A 17,598-nucleotide genomic window follows, 5' to 3' on the forward strand; every position below is an offset into this window, starting at 1 on the left:
GGGTGGGGGTGGTACAAGTTCAGGTTTGCTACATGGGTAAACTTGTGTCATGAGGGATTGTTATAAGGGTTATTTCATCATCCAGGTATTAAACTCAGTAACCAGTAGTTATTTTTCCTGATCCTTTCCCTCCTTCCACCCTCAACCCTCCAATAGGCACCAGTGTATATTGTTCTTCTCTATGTGTCGGTGTATTCTCATTGTTTAGTTACCACTTATAAGTGAGAACATGTGGTATTTGGTTTTCTGTTCCTGTGTTAGTTTGCTAAGGATAATGGCCTCCAGCTCCATCCATGTCCCTGCAAAGAACATGGTCTCGTTCTTTTTTTATGACTGCATAGTGTTCCATAGTGTATATACACAACATCTTCCTTATCCAGTCTATCATTGATGGGCATTTAGGTTGATTCCATGTCTTTGCTATCACGAATAGTGCTGCAATGGACATACACATGCATGTTTTTATAATGTAATAAAGTATATTCCTTTGGGTGTATGCTGAATAATGGGATTACAGGGTCAAATAGTATTTGTCTTTAAGTCTTTGAGGAATAGCCACACTGTCTTCCACAATGGCTAAACAAATTTATAGTTCCACAAACAGCGTATAAGCATTCCTTCTTCTCCACAACCTCACCAACATCTGTTATTTGCTGACTTTTTATTAGTAGTCATTCTGATTGGTGTGAGATGGTAACTTATTGTGGTTTTGCTTTGTATTTCTCTAATAATCAGCAATGTTGAGCTTTTTTTTCCTATGTTTGTTGGACACATGTATATCTTCTTTTGAAAAGTGCCTGTTCATATTCTTTGCCCACTTTTCAGTGGGATTATTTGCTTTTTCTCTTGTCAATTTGTTTAAGTTCCTTATAGATGCTGGGTATTAAACTTTTGTCAGATGCATAGTTTGCAAACATTTTCTCCCATTCTGTAGGTTGTCTGTTTACTCTGCTGATATTTTCTTTTGCTGTGCAGAAGCTCTTTAGTTTAATTAGATTCCGTTTGTTAATTTTTGCTTTTGTTGCAATTGCTTTTGGTGTCTTTCTTTTAAAATATTTGCCTATGCCTATGTCCTGAATGGTATTGCTTAGGTTATCTTCCAGGGTTTTTATAATAAACTATTATTTCTAGCAATAGTTAAGCAGTAGTATTGGCATGTTTCTGAGATCATGCCACAGTCATAGTAATATCAACTGTGCTATTGGTGTGGAGGAAGATACCTGTTTTCCAAGTTGCTCTTGCCTCTGAGAATATTGCCCTGAAGGCTATATCAAAGCATAATTTATCTGAAAATTATAAGTATATGAAGAAAAATGAGAACACACAAGAAAGCCTATCATTTAAAATTGAAATTTATCTATTAAAATGATATTCCTGCCAGGCACGGTGGCTCACACCTGTAAACCCAGCACTTTGGGAGGCTGAGGCGGGCAGATTGCTTGAGTTCAGGAGTTCCAGACAAGCCTGGACAACATAGTGAAACGATCACTTGAGCCCAGGAGGCAGAGGTTCCAGTGAGCTGACATAGCACCACAGCACTCACACTCCAGCCTGAGCAACAGAGTGAGACCCTGTCCCAAAAATAAAATAAAATAAAATAAATAAAATAAAATAAAATAATAAAATAAAATAAAATAAAATAAAATAAAATAAAATAGGATGTTCCAGTCTACTATGATCCTCTCAGTACCATTATGACGCAGGCAACAGAGAATCAATTGAAAGCTAAAACTGCTTTTCAGACAGGTTACATCAGTAGAAGACATACATATGAATGCATGCATTCATCTCACACATCTTTTAAAACAAAATATCTTCACACCCCATGTAGCTATTGCGACATTTATTTACTTTCTATTCACAGAAAATCTCCCTCTTACAATTGATTATACTACTTATATCATTCTTCCTCCCATACTCTCCTTTATGCTCTCCATTCAGTATATTTTTCCCTCCACTCCACTGAATAGCTCCTAAAGGGACATCAACACCTGCACTGCTAAATTCTATGAGTAATTCTCCAATCTTAGTTTACTTAATCTCTCAGCCACATTTGCTTCCTCTTTTCTCAGTATTTGTGCTCATTAAGGGATAAGAAAGATGATTCACAGGGGCACCAGATGAAAATACTAATCTTCTAATTTATTTTATTTTAAAAATGAGAAACAAAATAAAGTTGACTAATATTTAATAAATCACTAGACACTGATGCTCTCACTTGACCCATGAGATACATGATCACAGTGTATACTCCAAGTACCTGGAGAGGGGAGTGGTGGTCTCACAACTCAAAGGGGTTGTAGACCCTGACTTACAACTTAGCTAAATGAATTGCAGTTTATCTGTGCAGAGTTAATGGATTTATGAATTATATTTTCTACCTCAAACCAAAAATAAAATTGAAGGGGGGAAAATGGCTTTAAAATAGATTTCTACAATCCTCATGTAATAAAGTTTTGAATAAAACTTTTTTATATATACTTTAAGTTCTAGGGTACGTGTGCACAACGTGCAGGTTTGTTACATATGTATACATGTGACATGTTGGTGTGCTGTACCCATTAGTCTTTTATATTAGGCATATCTCCTAATGCTATCCCTACCCCCTCCCCCCACCCCACCACAGACCCTGGTGTGTGATGTTCCCCTTCCTGTGTTCAAGTGTTCTCATTGTTCAATTCCTACCTATGAGTGAGAGCATGCAGTGTTTGGTTTTCGGTCCCTGCAATAATTTGCTGAGAATGATGGTTTCCAGCTGCATCCATGTCTCTACAAAGGACACAAATTCATCCTTTTTTATGGCTGCATAGTATTCCATGGTGTATATGTGCCACATTTTCTTAATCCAGTCTATCATTGATGGACATTTGGGTTGGTTCCAAGTCTTTGCTGTTGTGAAGAGTGCCGCAATAAACATACGTGTGCATGTGCCCTTATAGTAACATGATTTATAATCCTCTGGGCATATGCCCAGTAGTGGGATGGCTGGGTCAAATTGTATTTCTAGTTCTAGATCCTTGAGGAATTGCGATGCTGTCTTTCACAATGGCTGAACTAGTTTACAGTCCCACCAACAGTGTAAAAGTGTTCCTATTTCTCCACATCCTCTCCAGCACCTGTTGTTTCCTGACTTTTTAATGATTGCCATTCTAACTGGTGTGAGATGGTATCTCATTGTGGTTTTGATTTGCATTTCTCTGATGGGCAGTGATGATGAACATTTTTTTATGTGTCTGTTGGCTGCATAAATGACTTCTTTTGAGAAGTGTCTGTTCATATCCTTTGCCCACTTTTTGATAGTGTTGTTTGATTTTTTTCTTGTAAATTAAATATATTTAAGTTCTTTGTAGATTCTGGATATTAGCCCTTTGTCAGATGAGTAGATTGTAAAAAGTTTCTCCCCTTCTATAGGTTGCCTGTTCACTCTGATGGTAGTTTCTTTGGCTGTGCAGAAACTCTTTAGTTTAATTAGATCCCATTTGTCAATTTTGGCTTTTATTGCCATTGTTTTTGGTGTTTTAGTCATGAAGTCCTTGCCCATGCCTATGGCCTGAATGGTATTGCCTAGGTTTTCTTCTAGGGTTTTTAAGGTTTTAGGTCTAATATTTAAGGATTTAATCCATATTGAATTAATCTTTGTACAAGGTGTAAGGAAGGGATCCAGTTTCAGCTTTCTACATATGGCTAGCCAGTTTTCCCAACACCATTTATTAAATAGGGAATCCTTTTCCTGTTTCTTGTTTTTGTCAGATTTGTCAAAGATTGGATGGTTGTGGATGTGTGGTATTATTTCTGAGGGCTCTGTTCTGTTCCATTGATCTATATCTCTGTTTTGGTACAGGTATCATGCTGTTTTGGTTACTGTAGCCTTGTAGTATAGTTTGAAGTCAGGTAGCGTGATGCCTCCAGCTTTGTTCTTTTGGCTTAGGATTGTCTTGGAGATGCGGGGTCTTTTTTGGTTCCATGTGAACTTTAAAGCAGTTTTTTTCCAATTCTGTGAAGAAGCTCATTGGTAGCTTGATGGGGATGGCATAGAATCTGTAAATTACCTTGGGCAGTATGGCCATTTTCATGATATCGATTCTTCCTATCCATGAGCATGGAATGTTCTTCCATTTGTTTGTGTCCTCTTTTATTTCACTGAGCAGTGGTTTGTAGTTCTCCTTGAAGACGTCCTTCACATCCCTTGTAAGTTGGATTCCTAGGTATTTTATTCTCTTTGAAGCAGTTGTGAATGGGAGTTCACCCATGATTGGGCTCTCTGTTTGTCTGTTATTGGTGCATAGGAATGCCTGTGATTTGTGCACATTGATTTTGTATCCTGAGACTTTGCTGAAGTTGCTTATCAGCTTAAGGAGATTTTGGGCTGAGACAATGGGGTTTTCCAAATATACAATCATGTCATCTGCAAACAGGGACAATTTGACTTCCTCTTTTCCTAATTGAATACTCTTTATTTCTTTCTCTTGTCTGATTGCCCTGGCCAGAACTTCCAACACTATGTTGAATAGGAGTGGTGAGAGAGGGCATCCTTGTATTGTGCCAGTTTTCAAAGGAAATTCTTCCAGTTTTACCCATTAAGTATAATATTGGCTGTGGGTTTGTCATAAATAGCTCTTATTATTTTGACGTACGTCCCATCAATACCTAGTTCATTGAGAGTTTTTAGCATGAAAGGCTGTTGAATTTTGTCAAAGGCCTTTTCTGCATCTATTGAGATAATCGTGTGGTTTTTTTCTTGGTTCTGTTTTTTGATGGATCATGTTTATTGATTTGCATATGTTGAACCAGCCTTGCATCCCAGGGATGAAGCCCACTTGATCATGGTGGATACACTTTTTGATGTGCTGCTGGATTCAGTTTGCCAGTATTTTATTGAGAATATTTGCATCCATGTTCCTCAGGGATATTGGTCTAAAATTCTCTTTTTTTGTTGTGTCTCTGCCAGGCTTTGTTATCAGGATGATGTTGACCTCATAAAATGAGTTAGGGAGGATTCACTCTTTTCCTATTGATTGGAATAGTTTCAGAAGGAATGGTACAGCTCTTCTTTGTACCTCTGGTAGAATTCAGCTGTGAATCCATCTGGTCCTGGACTTTTTTTTAGTTGGTAGGCCATTAATTATTGTCTCAATTTCAGAGCCTCTTATTGGTCTATTTAGGGATTCAACATCTTCCTGGTTTAATCTTGGGAGGGTGGTATGTGTCCAGGGATTTATCCATTTCTTCTAGATTGTCTAGTTTATTTGTATATAGGTGTTTATAGTATTCTCTGATGGTAGTTTTTATTTCTGTGGGAGCAGTGGTGATATCCTCTTTATCATTTTTTATTGTGTCTATTTGATTCTTCTCTCTTTTCTTCTTCATTAGTCTTGTTAGCAGGCTATCAATTTTGTTGAACTTTTCAAAAAACCAGCTCCTGGATTCATTGATTTTTTGAAGGGTTTTCTGTGTCTCTATCTCCTTCAGTTCTGTTCTGATCTTAGTTATTTCTTGCCTTCTGCTAGCTTTTGAATGTGTTTGCTCTTGCTTCCTTAGTTCTTTTAATTGTGATGTTAGGGTGTCAATTTTATATCTGTCCTACTTTCTCATGTGGGCACTTCATGCTATAAATTTCCCTCTACACACCGCTTTAAATGTGTCCCAGAGATTCTGGTATGTTGTGTCTTTGTTTTCATTGGTTTCAAAGAACATCTTTATTTCTGCCTTCATTTTGTTATGTACCCAGTAGTCATTCAGGAGCAGGTTGTTCAGTTTCCATGTAGTTGAGTGGTTTTGATTGAGTTTCTTAATCCTGAGTTCTAGCTTGATTGCACTGTGGTCTGAGAGACAGTTTGTTATAATTTCTATTCTACTAAATTTGCTGAGAAATGCTTTACTTCCAACTATGTGGTCAATTTTGGAATAAGTGAAATGTGGTGCTGAGAAGAATGTATATTCTGTTGATTTGGGGTGGAGAGTTCTGTAGATGCCTGTTAGGTCTGCTTGGTGCAGAACTGAGTTCAATTCCTGGATATCCTTGTTAACTTTCTGTCTCATTGATCTATCTAATGTTGACAGTGGGGTGTTAAAGTTCCCCATTATTATTGTGTGGAGTCTAAGTCTCTAAGGACTTGTAGGTCTCTAAGGACTTGCTTTATGAATCTGGGTGCTCCTGTATTGGGTGCCTTTATATTTAGGATAGTTACCTCTTCTTGTTGAATTGATCCCTTTGTCATTAGGTAATCACCTTCTTTGTCTCTTTTTATCTTTGTTGGTTTAAAGTCTGTTGTATCAGAGACTAGGATTGCAACTCCTGCCTTTTTTTGTTTTCCATTTGCTTGGCAGATCTTCCTCCATCCCTTTATTTTGAGCCTGTGTGTGCATGTGAAATGGGTCTACTGAATACAGCACACTGATGGGTCTTGACTCTTTATCCAATTTGCCAGTCTGTGTCTTTTAATTGGATCATTTAGCCCATTTACATTTAGGGTTAATATAGGTATGTGTGAATTTGATCCCGTCATTATGATGTTACCTGGTTATTTTGCTCATTAGTTGATGCAGTTTCTTCCTAACATCAATGGTCTTTAAAATTTGGCATGTTTTTGCAATGGCTGGCACCATTTGTTCCTTTCCATGTTTAGTGCTTCCTTCAGGAGTTCTTGTAAGGCAGGCCTGGTGGTGACAAAATCTCTCAGCATTTGCTTGTCTGTAAAGGATTTTATTTCTCCTTCACTTATGAAACTTAGTTTGGCTGGATATGAAATTCTGGGATGAAAATTATTTTCTTTAAGAAATTTGAATTTGGCCCCCACTCTCTTCTGGCTTGTAGAGTTTCTGCTGAAAGATCCACCGTTAGTCTGATTGGCTTCCCTTTGTAGGTAACCCAACCTTTCTCTCTGGCTGCCCTTACATTTTTCCCTTCGTTTCAACTTTGGTGAATCTGACAATTATTGTCTTGGAGTTGCTCTTCTCAAGGAGTATATTTGTAGCATTCTCTGTATTCTTAAATTTGAATGTTGGCCTGCCTTGCTAGGTTGGGGAAGTTCTCCTGGATAATATCCTGTAGAGTCTTTTCCAATTTGTTTCCATTCTCCCCGTCACTTTCAGGTACACCAATCAGATGTAGATTTGGTTTTTCCACATAGTTCCATATTTCTTGGAGGCTTTGTTTGTTTGTTTTTACTTTTTTCTCTAAACTTCTCTTCTCACTTCATTTCATTCATTTGATCTTCAATCACTGATACCCTTCCTTCCACTTAATCAAATCAGGTACTGAAGCTGTGCATTTGTCACGTAGTTCTTGTGCCATGGTTTTCAGCTCCATCAGGTCATTTAAGGTCTTCTCTATGCTGTTTATTCTAGTTTGCCATCCGTCTAATCTTTTTTCAAGGTTTTTAGCTTATTTGCATTGGGTTCGAACATCCTCCTTTAGCTTGGAGAAATTTGTTATTACCTGTCGTATGAAGCCTTCTTCTCTCAACTTGTCAAAGTCATTCTCCATCCAGCTTTGTTCTGTTGCCGGTGAGGAGCTGCATTCCTTTGGAGTAGAAGAGGCACTCTGATTTTTAGAATTTTCAGCTTTTCTGCTCTGATTCCTCCCCATCTTTGTGGCTTTATCTACCTTTGATCTTTGATGATGGTGACATACAGATGGGGTTTTGCTGTGGATGTCCTTTCTGGTTTGTTAGTTTGCCTTCTAACAGTCAGCACCCTCAGCTGCAGGTCTGTTGGAGTTTGCTGGAGGTCCACTCCAGACCCTGTTTGCCTAGGTATCACCAGTGGAGGCTGCAGAAGAGTGAATATTGCAGAACAGCAAATGTTTCTGCCTAATCCTTCCTCTGGAAGTTTCATCTCAGAGGGCCACCCACCTGTATGAGGTGTCAGTTGGCCCCTACTGGGAGATGTCTCCTAGTTAGGCTACTCGGGGGTCAGGGACCCACTTGGGGAGGCAGTCTGTCTACTCTCAGGTCTCAAACTCTGTGCTGAGAGAACCACTACTCTCTTCAAAGCTATCAGACAGGGATGTTTAAGTCTGCAGTAGTTTCTTCTGCCTTTTTTTTAGCTATGCCCTGAACCCAGAGGCGGAGTCTACAGAGGCAGGCAGGCCTCCTTGAGCTGCAGTGGGCTCCACCCAGTTCAAGCTTCCCAGCTGCTTGGTTTACGTCCTCAAGCCTCAGCAATGGTGGACGCCCCTCCCCAGCCTCACTGCCACCTTGCAGTTCAATCTCAGACTGCTGTACTAGCAATGAGCGAGGCTCCGTGGGGGTGAGACCCTCCCAGCCAGGTGCAGGATATAATCTCCTGGTGTGCCTTTTGCTAAGACCATTGGAAAAGCACAGTATCAGGGTGGGAGTGTCCTGATTTTCCAGGTACTGTCTGTCACAGCTTCCCTTGGCCAGGAAGGGGAATTCCCCAACCCCTTACGCTTCCCAGGTGAGGCAATGCCGTGCCCTGCTTCTGCTCACATTCCATGGCCTGTACCCACTGTCCGACAAGCCCCAGTGAGATAAACCTGGCACCTCATTGGAGATGCAGAAATCACCCATCTTCTGCGTCACTCACACTGGGAGTTGTAGACTGGAGCTGTTCCTATTTGGCCATCTTGGAACCGGACATCTGAATAAAACTTTTATTTTGTTCAAAAATGAATGACTTGACCCCAAAGTTGAGGGCAGGCTGGTATCAAATACTTCACATTCTAAATAGGTCTGACAACAATTAGGGCTACGTGCCAGTCCACAGATTAGTAAGAATCAGCAAAACCAAACTTACTTCCATCAGAGAATCTTGTCTATACATATTTTTAACAGACTTTATTTTTAGAGAATTTTTAAGTTCACAGCAAAATTGAGCAGAAGGTAGAGAGATATCCTATATGCCCCTTGTCTTCACACATGCATCGACTTAGACTCCCCCATAATCAACATAATCCCACCAGAGTGGTCCACTGGCTACAAGTGATGGACCTACCTTGACACATCATTGTTACCCCAAACCATTGTTACCCCAAAACCATTAAGGTTCACTTGGTATTCTCCATCCTGAGGGATTGGACAAGCTTATAAAGACATGTACCCACCATTATAATGCCATACATTATAGTTTCACTGCCCTGAAAATCCTCTGTGCTTTACCTATACATCCCTCCCTCCCTTCAATCCCTGGAAACTACTGATCCTTTTTCTGTTTCCATAGTTTTGCCTTTTCCAGATTGTCATATAGTTGGAATCATACAATATGTAGCCTTTTCAGACTGGCTTCTTTTCCTTAGTAATAGGATTTAAGTTTCCTCTATGTCTTTCCATGGCTTGTTAGCTTCTGTCTTCTTAGCACTAAATAAAGACATCTTGGTTGCTTCCTACTTTTGTCAATTATGAATAAAGCTACTATAAACATCCATGTGCAAGTTTTTCTATAGATATAAGTTTTCACCTCCTTTGGGTAAATATCAAGGAGCATGATTGCTGGGCCTTATGCTAAGAATATGTTTAGTTTTATAAGAAACTGCCAAACTGCTAGTCTCCAAAAGTGACTGTACCAGATTGTTGCATTCCCATCACCAATGAATAAGAGTTCCTGTTGCTCCACAACCTTGCCAGCATTTAGTGTTGTTGGTGTTCTGAATTTTGACAATTCTAATAAATGTATGGTGGTATCTACTTGTTGTTTTAATTTGCATTTCCTTGACAACAAATTATCTGGAGCATCTTTTCATATGTTATTTGCCATCTGTATATCTTTTTTGGTGAGATGTTTGTTAAGAACTTCATTTTTAAATGGATTGTTTTTCTTACTGTTAAGCTTTGAGTTCTTTGTACATTTTGAATAAGAGTCCTTTAACATATATGTTTTCTGCAAGTATTTTGTCTCAGTCTGCAGCTTATGTTTTCATTCTCTTTTTCTAATTTTTACTTTTTATTTTTATGAGTACATAGTAGTTATATACACTTATGGGGAACATGAACTATTTTGATACAAGGATACAATGTGTAATAATCACATCAAGGTAAATGGTGTATACATCACCTCAAGCATTTTTCATTTATTTGTGTTACAAACATTCCAATGATACTCTTTCAGTTATTTATAAATTTACAGTAAATTATTGTTGACTGTAATCACCCTGTTGTTTTATCAACTACTATATTTTCTTCATTCTGTCTATATTTTTGTACTCATTAATCATCTCCCACTTCCCCACCCCACTACCCTTCCAATCATCTGGTAACCATCATTCTCCTCTATCTCCATAAGTTCAATTGTTTTCATTTTTTGCTCCCACAAATGAGTGAGAACAGTGATGTGTGTCTTTCAGTGCCTGGCTTATTTGACTTAACATAGTGACCTCCAGTTCCATCCATGTCATTACAAATGAAAAGATGTCATTCTTTTTATGACTGGATAGTACTCCACTGTGTATATATACCACATTTTCTTTATCCATTTATTCCTTGATGGACACTTTGGTTGATTCCAAATCTTGACTATTGTGAATAGTGCTGCAAGAAACATGGGAGTGGAACTATCTCTTTAATATATTTATTTCTGTTATTTTGGGTATATACCTAGAAATAGGTTTGCCGGTGTTGCGGGAAGTCAGGGACCATGAATGGAGGGACCAGCTGGAGCTGCAGCAGAGGAACATATATTGTGAAGATTTCATTTTAATATGGACATTTATCAGTTTCCAAATAATACTTTTATAATTTCTTACTCCTGTCTTTAATCTCTTAATCCTGTTATCTTTGTAAGCTGAGGATGTACGTCACCTCAGGACCACTGTGATAATCGTGTTAACTGTACAAACCGATTGTAAAACATTTGTGTTTGAACAATATGAAATCAGTGCACCTTGAAAAAGAACAGAATAACAGTGATTTTTAGGGAACAAGGCAAGAAAACCGTAAGGTCTGACTGCCCGACAGGTCAGGCAAAAAGAGCCATATTTTTATCTTGCAGAGAGGCTATAAATGGAAGTGCAAGTAGGAGAGATGTCACTAAATTCTTTTCCTAGCAAAGAATATTACTATTAATACCCTGGGAAAGGAATGAATTCCTAGGGGGAGGTCTATAAATGACCACTCTGGGAATGTCTGTCTTATGCAGTTGAGATAAGGACTGAAATACACCCTGGTCTCCTGCAGTACCCTCAGGCTTAGTAGGGTGGGGAAAAACTCCACCCTGGGAAATTTGTGGTCAGATCGGTTCTCTGCTCTCGAACCCTGTTTTCTGTTGTTTAAGATATTTATCAAGACAATACATGCACCACTGAACATACACTCTTATCAGTGGTTCTGCTTTTGCCCTTTGCCTTGTGATCTTTGTTGGACCCTTATCAGTAGTTCTGCTTCTGCCCTTTGTCTGGTTCCCTCAGAAGCATGTGATCTTTGTTAGACCCTTATTAGTAGTTCTGCTTTTTGCCCTTTGAAGCATGTGATCTTTGTACCTACTCCTTGTTCTTACACACCCTCCCCTTTTGAAACCCTTAATAAAAACTTGCTGGTCTGAGACTCAGGTAGGTATCACAGTCCTACCAATATATGATGTCACCCCCAGCAGCCCAGCTGTAAAATTCCTCTATTTATACTGTCTCTTTTTATTTCTCAGTCAGCCAACACTTATGGAAAATAGAAAGAACTCTACATTGAAATATTGGGGGCAGGTTCCACCAATATGCTGGATCATATGGTAGCTCTATTTTTAGGTTTTTGAGGAACCTCCATAGTATACTTTATAGTGGTTGTACTAGCTTACATTCTCACCAACAGTGAACAAAGGTTACCCTTTCTAGCCATCCTCACCGGCATTTGTTGTTGACTTTATTTTTGATAGAAGACATTTTAACTGGGTATATTAGTCCATTTTAACCCTGCTCATGAAGACATAACCTAGACTGGGAAGAGAAAGAAATTTAAAGGACTTAACAGTTCCACATGGCTAGGGAGGCCTCAAAATTATGGTGGAAGTCAAAAAGCACTTCTTATATGGCAGTGGCAAGAGGGAGAATGAGAGAAAAGCAAAAATGGAAACCCCTTATAGATCTCATGAGACTTACTCAATACCATGAGAACAGTATGGGGGAAACTGCCCCCATGATTCAATTATCTTCCACCGGGTCCCTCCCACAACATGTGGAAATTATGGGATTATAATTCAAGATCAGATTTGGGTGGGGACACAGACCCAAACCGTATCACTGGGTGAGATGATACTTCATTGTAGTTTTGGTTTCTGTTTCTCTGATTATCAATGATACTGAGCATCTTTTCATATACCTGTTGGCCATTTGTATGTCTTCTTTTGAGAACTGTCATTCACACCTTTTGCCCATCTTTCAATCAATTTTTCTTCCTATTGAGCTGTTTGACCTCCTTATATAGTCTGTTTATTAACCCCTTTTTTGATGGTTAGTTTGCATATATTTTCTTCCATCTATGGGTTGTCTCTTCACTTTGTTGATTGTTCCGTTTGCCAGGCAGAAGCTTTTTAACTTGTGATCCCATTTTGCTTTGGTTGCCTGTGCTTTTGGGGTATTACTCAAAAAATCTACCCAGACTAATGTTCTGGAAAAAGTTTTCTTGGGATCTGGCAGCACTTTTTTGGAGAAGGCAAGAAAAGCCACAATGGCAACCCTTAGGAACAAGACTTCTCCCTCCTCACCCTAGTTTCCCCTCAGGAGAAGGGCAACAGCTCAAGATCTAGCATGGCAGAAGACTGGATTTAGCCAGAAGAAGCCATGGTGGGGAAGGTGAAGCACTTTGTTTCTCAGCAAGGAACCTCTCTGAAGGTAGCAGTGGCTCCCAGGCCTCTGCTGGGCACAGTACACCACCACTTTGGCATCAGTCACATGGTAAGCTGGAGAGTGATCAGCCAAGCTGATGCCCTTACAAGAGACCAAGGCTGGACCTGCCCAGGAGGAGACAGGAAAGCCCTGACTCAGCAATGGAAACTAAAGAAGTTCACAGCTACCTCTGTTACTCATCACTACTGGGATATCTGGGGACAGGCTGTCTGTTCTTGGGAGAGGAGGTTACCAGGGTTCAGAGGGCTGCCTGATGGTGACAGAGCATGTTAAGTCAAAGGGAAGGGCCAGGATCCAGGCCTCTGCTGTAGCAGCATCCAGAAGAGGTGGAGCCACAAGGTCACAATACATACAGAGACAGAGCACAGCTCAGAGTAGTCAGCTCCTTAGCTTCTCCTCTGTGAAGCTGAGTGTGCTGCCACTCTCCCGTTTTGCAATCACCTCACGATGTCTCCACCCAACCTCACATCCCAGTGGGGCTAAATGAGGGTAACAGAAGATAAAGCCTGCTCTGTGGTGGGGCGGCTTATCTGCAATGCATGTCTACAAGGGGGAAACTTGAGGAAATTGTATCTTAAGAGGTTACAGGATGGGGTCCTTATCTGACATCTGGGATATGATCCATTAACTAATATGCACAAATTAGATGGTTACATGTTGGTAATATTTTTGTTAGCAATTTTAACTACTAATTATAGCTCTCTAATTAAATATACTAATGACCATTACTTGTTCACTGCATTTTATTTCTTGAGTATTTGGGCAGAGTCTCAAACTGAACTTCAATGTGCTGACAACTGTAAACTGAGGAAGCTACCATAAGGAATATAAAAAAATTATTACAGTCCCTCTAGTTTGGGTTTCTCAAAGTGTTTTCTACTAAGGAGCTGCATTTGAAATATCTAAGATGGCTGATAAAATTATAGATTTCCAAGTTATACTTTAGACCTGTTAAATCAAAATCGCTTTGGATAGAGCCTAGAAATCTGCATTTTAATATTCTTTCTAGATTGTTCTTACATACACTAAATATACACTAAAGTTTGAAAAATACCACTTTAGTACTATGTTCTCCAAAGTAGTGGAACTTTCATATATTTATAATACTCCACTGTGATTTTAATTCCTTAATTATGTTTTTCTTGTCTAAAAACAAAAATAAAAAGATAACTTGAGTCATACTTAATATATGGGTTGATCCACTTACCCTGCTGTGATGTAACCTGGGGGAATAAATTTTATATCAGAGAGAGAGTTTGATAATTTTTGTCCTCTCAAATTCATTAACTGACAGGCTTTGTGATCTATTATAGTCACTTGCTTTGGAATATCATAATGTTATTATGTTTATAAAAATAAGAATATTAAATAGTAGGATATTTACAATATTCCATAATGATATGAGAAGTAACCAGAATATTCTTTCTACCACAACAGGTTCACTAGTTAGCTCAAGCCAAGTACTTAAGATTTATCAACTTAAATAAGTATAAAGTTTTCTCAAAAAACAAAGTTCCAAAATCACTCATCTTTAATGGATAAAGTAATCTCTATCAAGCAAATTTTTTGACAAAGTAAACATATTTAATAAGTCTCTTCACAGTCAAGCTGATGTTTTAACAAGTAAGAGACTAATTCTTTTTCAAAATAAAATAGAGCATTTAGAAAATTAATGCTTGCGAATGCTTACATTCTTAGATGATATTCTTTTCTTTTCTTTTTTTTTTTTTTTTTTTTAATACAGTGTCTCACTCTGTAGCCCAGACTGGAGTGCAATGGTACGATCTTGTCTCACTGCAGCCCCCACCTCCTAGGTTCAAGCGATTCTCCGGCCTCAGCCTCCTAAGTAGCTGGGATTACAGGCATGTGCCACCACACTTGGCTAATTTTTGTATTTTTTAGTAGAGATGGGGTTTCACCATGTGGCCCAGGCTGATCTCGAACTCCTGACCTCAGGTGATCATCCTGCCTTGGCCTCCCAAAGTTCTAGGATTACGTGAGTCACTGTACCCAGCTAGGTGATTTTCTTGATTAAAAAAAAAAAAAAAAAAGAACAGTTGGGAATGTTTACATTCTCAGATGATTTTCTTGCTAAAAATAATGAATGCGTATATAATGTAAAATTCTCATGTATTCATTTCCCAAAAATTTAGAAACAATTTTTAAATGTGGTTTGAAATTCTGCAAATAAAAAGGCTAAGAATATTTTACAACTATTTTGTTTTAATATGAAATGACAATTTTTTTGAACAATTCTTAATTGGTATGCTAAAAACATGTATTAATATCAAGAAATGTGAAAAATTAGTACTTTTTAATTTTAAAACTCACAAAATTGATAGATGAGTTTTTCATGAATTCCATGATTAATAAACACAACCAATCTATTTTTATTTTGGTGTTTTGTGAGTTGTCTTTATCAATTATGACACCTAATATTGTAATAGATACTGAAATAAACCCACCTTAGAATCAGACCTTCAAATAACTGAATCACAAAGTCTTAATCCAAATTTTTCAAATGAAATGTACTCTACACCTATTAATAGTGATACTAGTATTTTCAATGAAAGCAAAATGTTTGTTAGACATTTAAATTCTTAATTTTTAAATATTATTCATTTTATTTTTATTTATTTTACTTTAAATTTCTATTTGGATGTGGTTTTTATAACATACAATCACTCACTATATAACTTTAAAATAAATAAAATTAATATAATTTGGAGATGCATGCTTTTGCTTGTTTTTTAAGGCAGAGTCTCACTCTGTCACCCAGGCTGGAGTGCAGGGACACAATATCTGCTCATTGCAACCTCTGCCTCGCAGATTCAAGCAATCCTCGTGCCTCAGCCTCTTGAGTAGCTGGGACTACAGGCATGCACCACCATGTCCAGCTAATTTTTGAGAGATGGAGTTTCGCCACGTTGGCCAGGCTGGTCTCAAATTCCTGGCTTCAAGTGATCCACCCTTTTCAGCCTTCCAAAGTGCTAAGATTATAGGCATGAGCCACCACATGGCCAGAAATGCATTTTTAAAAATATTTTACTGATAAGAGGTGCAACTGGGAAAGTTGGAAGCTATTGCTTCAAGTGGTGACATTTTAGTTGACACAGCTATATTTTCTTATTAAATTAAAAATGGAGAGAAGACAAAAACTCCTTATGTCAAGCCATTTAATATAAAGCCCTTATTTACGTTTAAGCAAACTTGGTAAAGTTAATGTTGGCGAGACTTCCTCATGAACCGCTTATCATCTATCATATCCCATGTTTTGAGGTCGGTTTCTCATAGTGGCCTCTGATATCTCTTAATGTTGAAGAATCTGGTCTCACAAAACATGACTTTCCTTTTGCTATTCTATAGAGATAACAGTTTATCGATGCTGTGATAATCATACCTGTGTGAAATATCTTTTCAAATCTATGACTTCCAACAGTTGCAGGGAAGAAAAAAAAATTCATAAGCTATCAAAATGCCTTTTGATTTAGATCACAGTCTCCAGAATTGTTGAGCCCAATTTAAGTTTTTGTAGCACCATATTTTCAAGCATCCAAGAAACTCTAGGCTAAAAATATTTTCACTTTGTTTCTCCCAAAACACCAACGTACGCTATAAATATCTCCTTTATGAAATCTAAACTTTATCTAACTTACAGGTTGTTTTTCTAGAGGCATGCACCACTGAGGAATAGTCTCCCTACCTATGTGTCTATTGACAGAATTTTAATCAGAAAAAAAAAGATGTGAAGAGGTATAACTTAAATGGGAAAAAAATAACAGAAAGCATAACAGCCTACTACTCCTTTACATTGATGCTAGTGAGGTGTATAAGAGACTGTCTGTAGTCTTTGTAGACTAAGCCTGGAGTCTTTTCTAGCACATATAAAAGGATTTAGTAGAATAAACACAGGTTTGAGATTCACAAAATGGGCATTTGTGGACCACGTTCTGTCCCTGCCACATTTATTGTAATATTCTTCTCTGGTCCTTCATATATAAAGTAGATTTTTTTCTTAAATCTAACTTAACAATCTTCTTGAAAGGATGAATGAAGTAAGCTATAAGTATTTTGTGAATACAGGGAATCAGCAAAACACTGGTATCTCATTTAATTGCTTGATCCTTTTCACCATCCTCTGGCCCCTCCTTCTAGGCAATTTTTCAAAAGACAACTCATTTCTGCAACTTCATTCAGTTCTAATATCCCTAGAAGTGTTATCGGCAAAATATGAATACTATCTGATTTTCTGTAGGTTCCATTTGTTGTTGGTTTGCATAATGGGGACAATAGTTTTGGAAATATTAAAGCAATCTATGGTTCATGACCCTATAAATCATGTCCCCCACATGACTCAATTGTTAGGCATTAGCCTTCAGGTCTATTGTACTAGGAAGCTGATGGTGGGTTCACAAGAAGATCATGGAATACATGGAATAAAAAAGAAAAAGTTTATGTCACAAATAATTTCCTTCAATTGAGCAAAAAAGGAGATGGTCAAGACAAGCTGAAAGGGGGTACGAGGTGCCAAGACTAGAGAAAAAGGTGGGATGACAGACTTCTTATTACTGCCTTAGAGATCACTTATTAAGAGGCAATGACATCAAAGCATGAGAAAGTTCAGCCAAAATTAGACAGGCTTTGTCCCACTGGTTACCATTAGAGATTCTAAGATAAAAGCATCTGTGCAGTTTGGAACAACTGCGCCAAAATAGAAATTATTTGGGAAACACCTAGGCAGAAAGAGGGTTGAAGAAAGCATTCCTCCCAGAGATTCCCTTGGTTCCATGGATAATGAAAAATCTTCAAGG

This window comes from Chlorocebus sabaeus, chromosome 23, assembly GCF_047675955.1.
Source record: "Chlorocebus sabaeus isolate Y175 chromosome 23, mChlSab1.0.hap1, whole genome shotgun sequence".
In the NCBI taxonomy this organism is placed as follows: domain Eukaryota; kingdom Metazoa; phylum Chordata; class Mammalia; order Primates; family Cercopithecidae; genus Chlorocebus; species Chlorocebus sabaeus.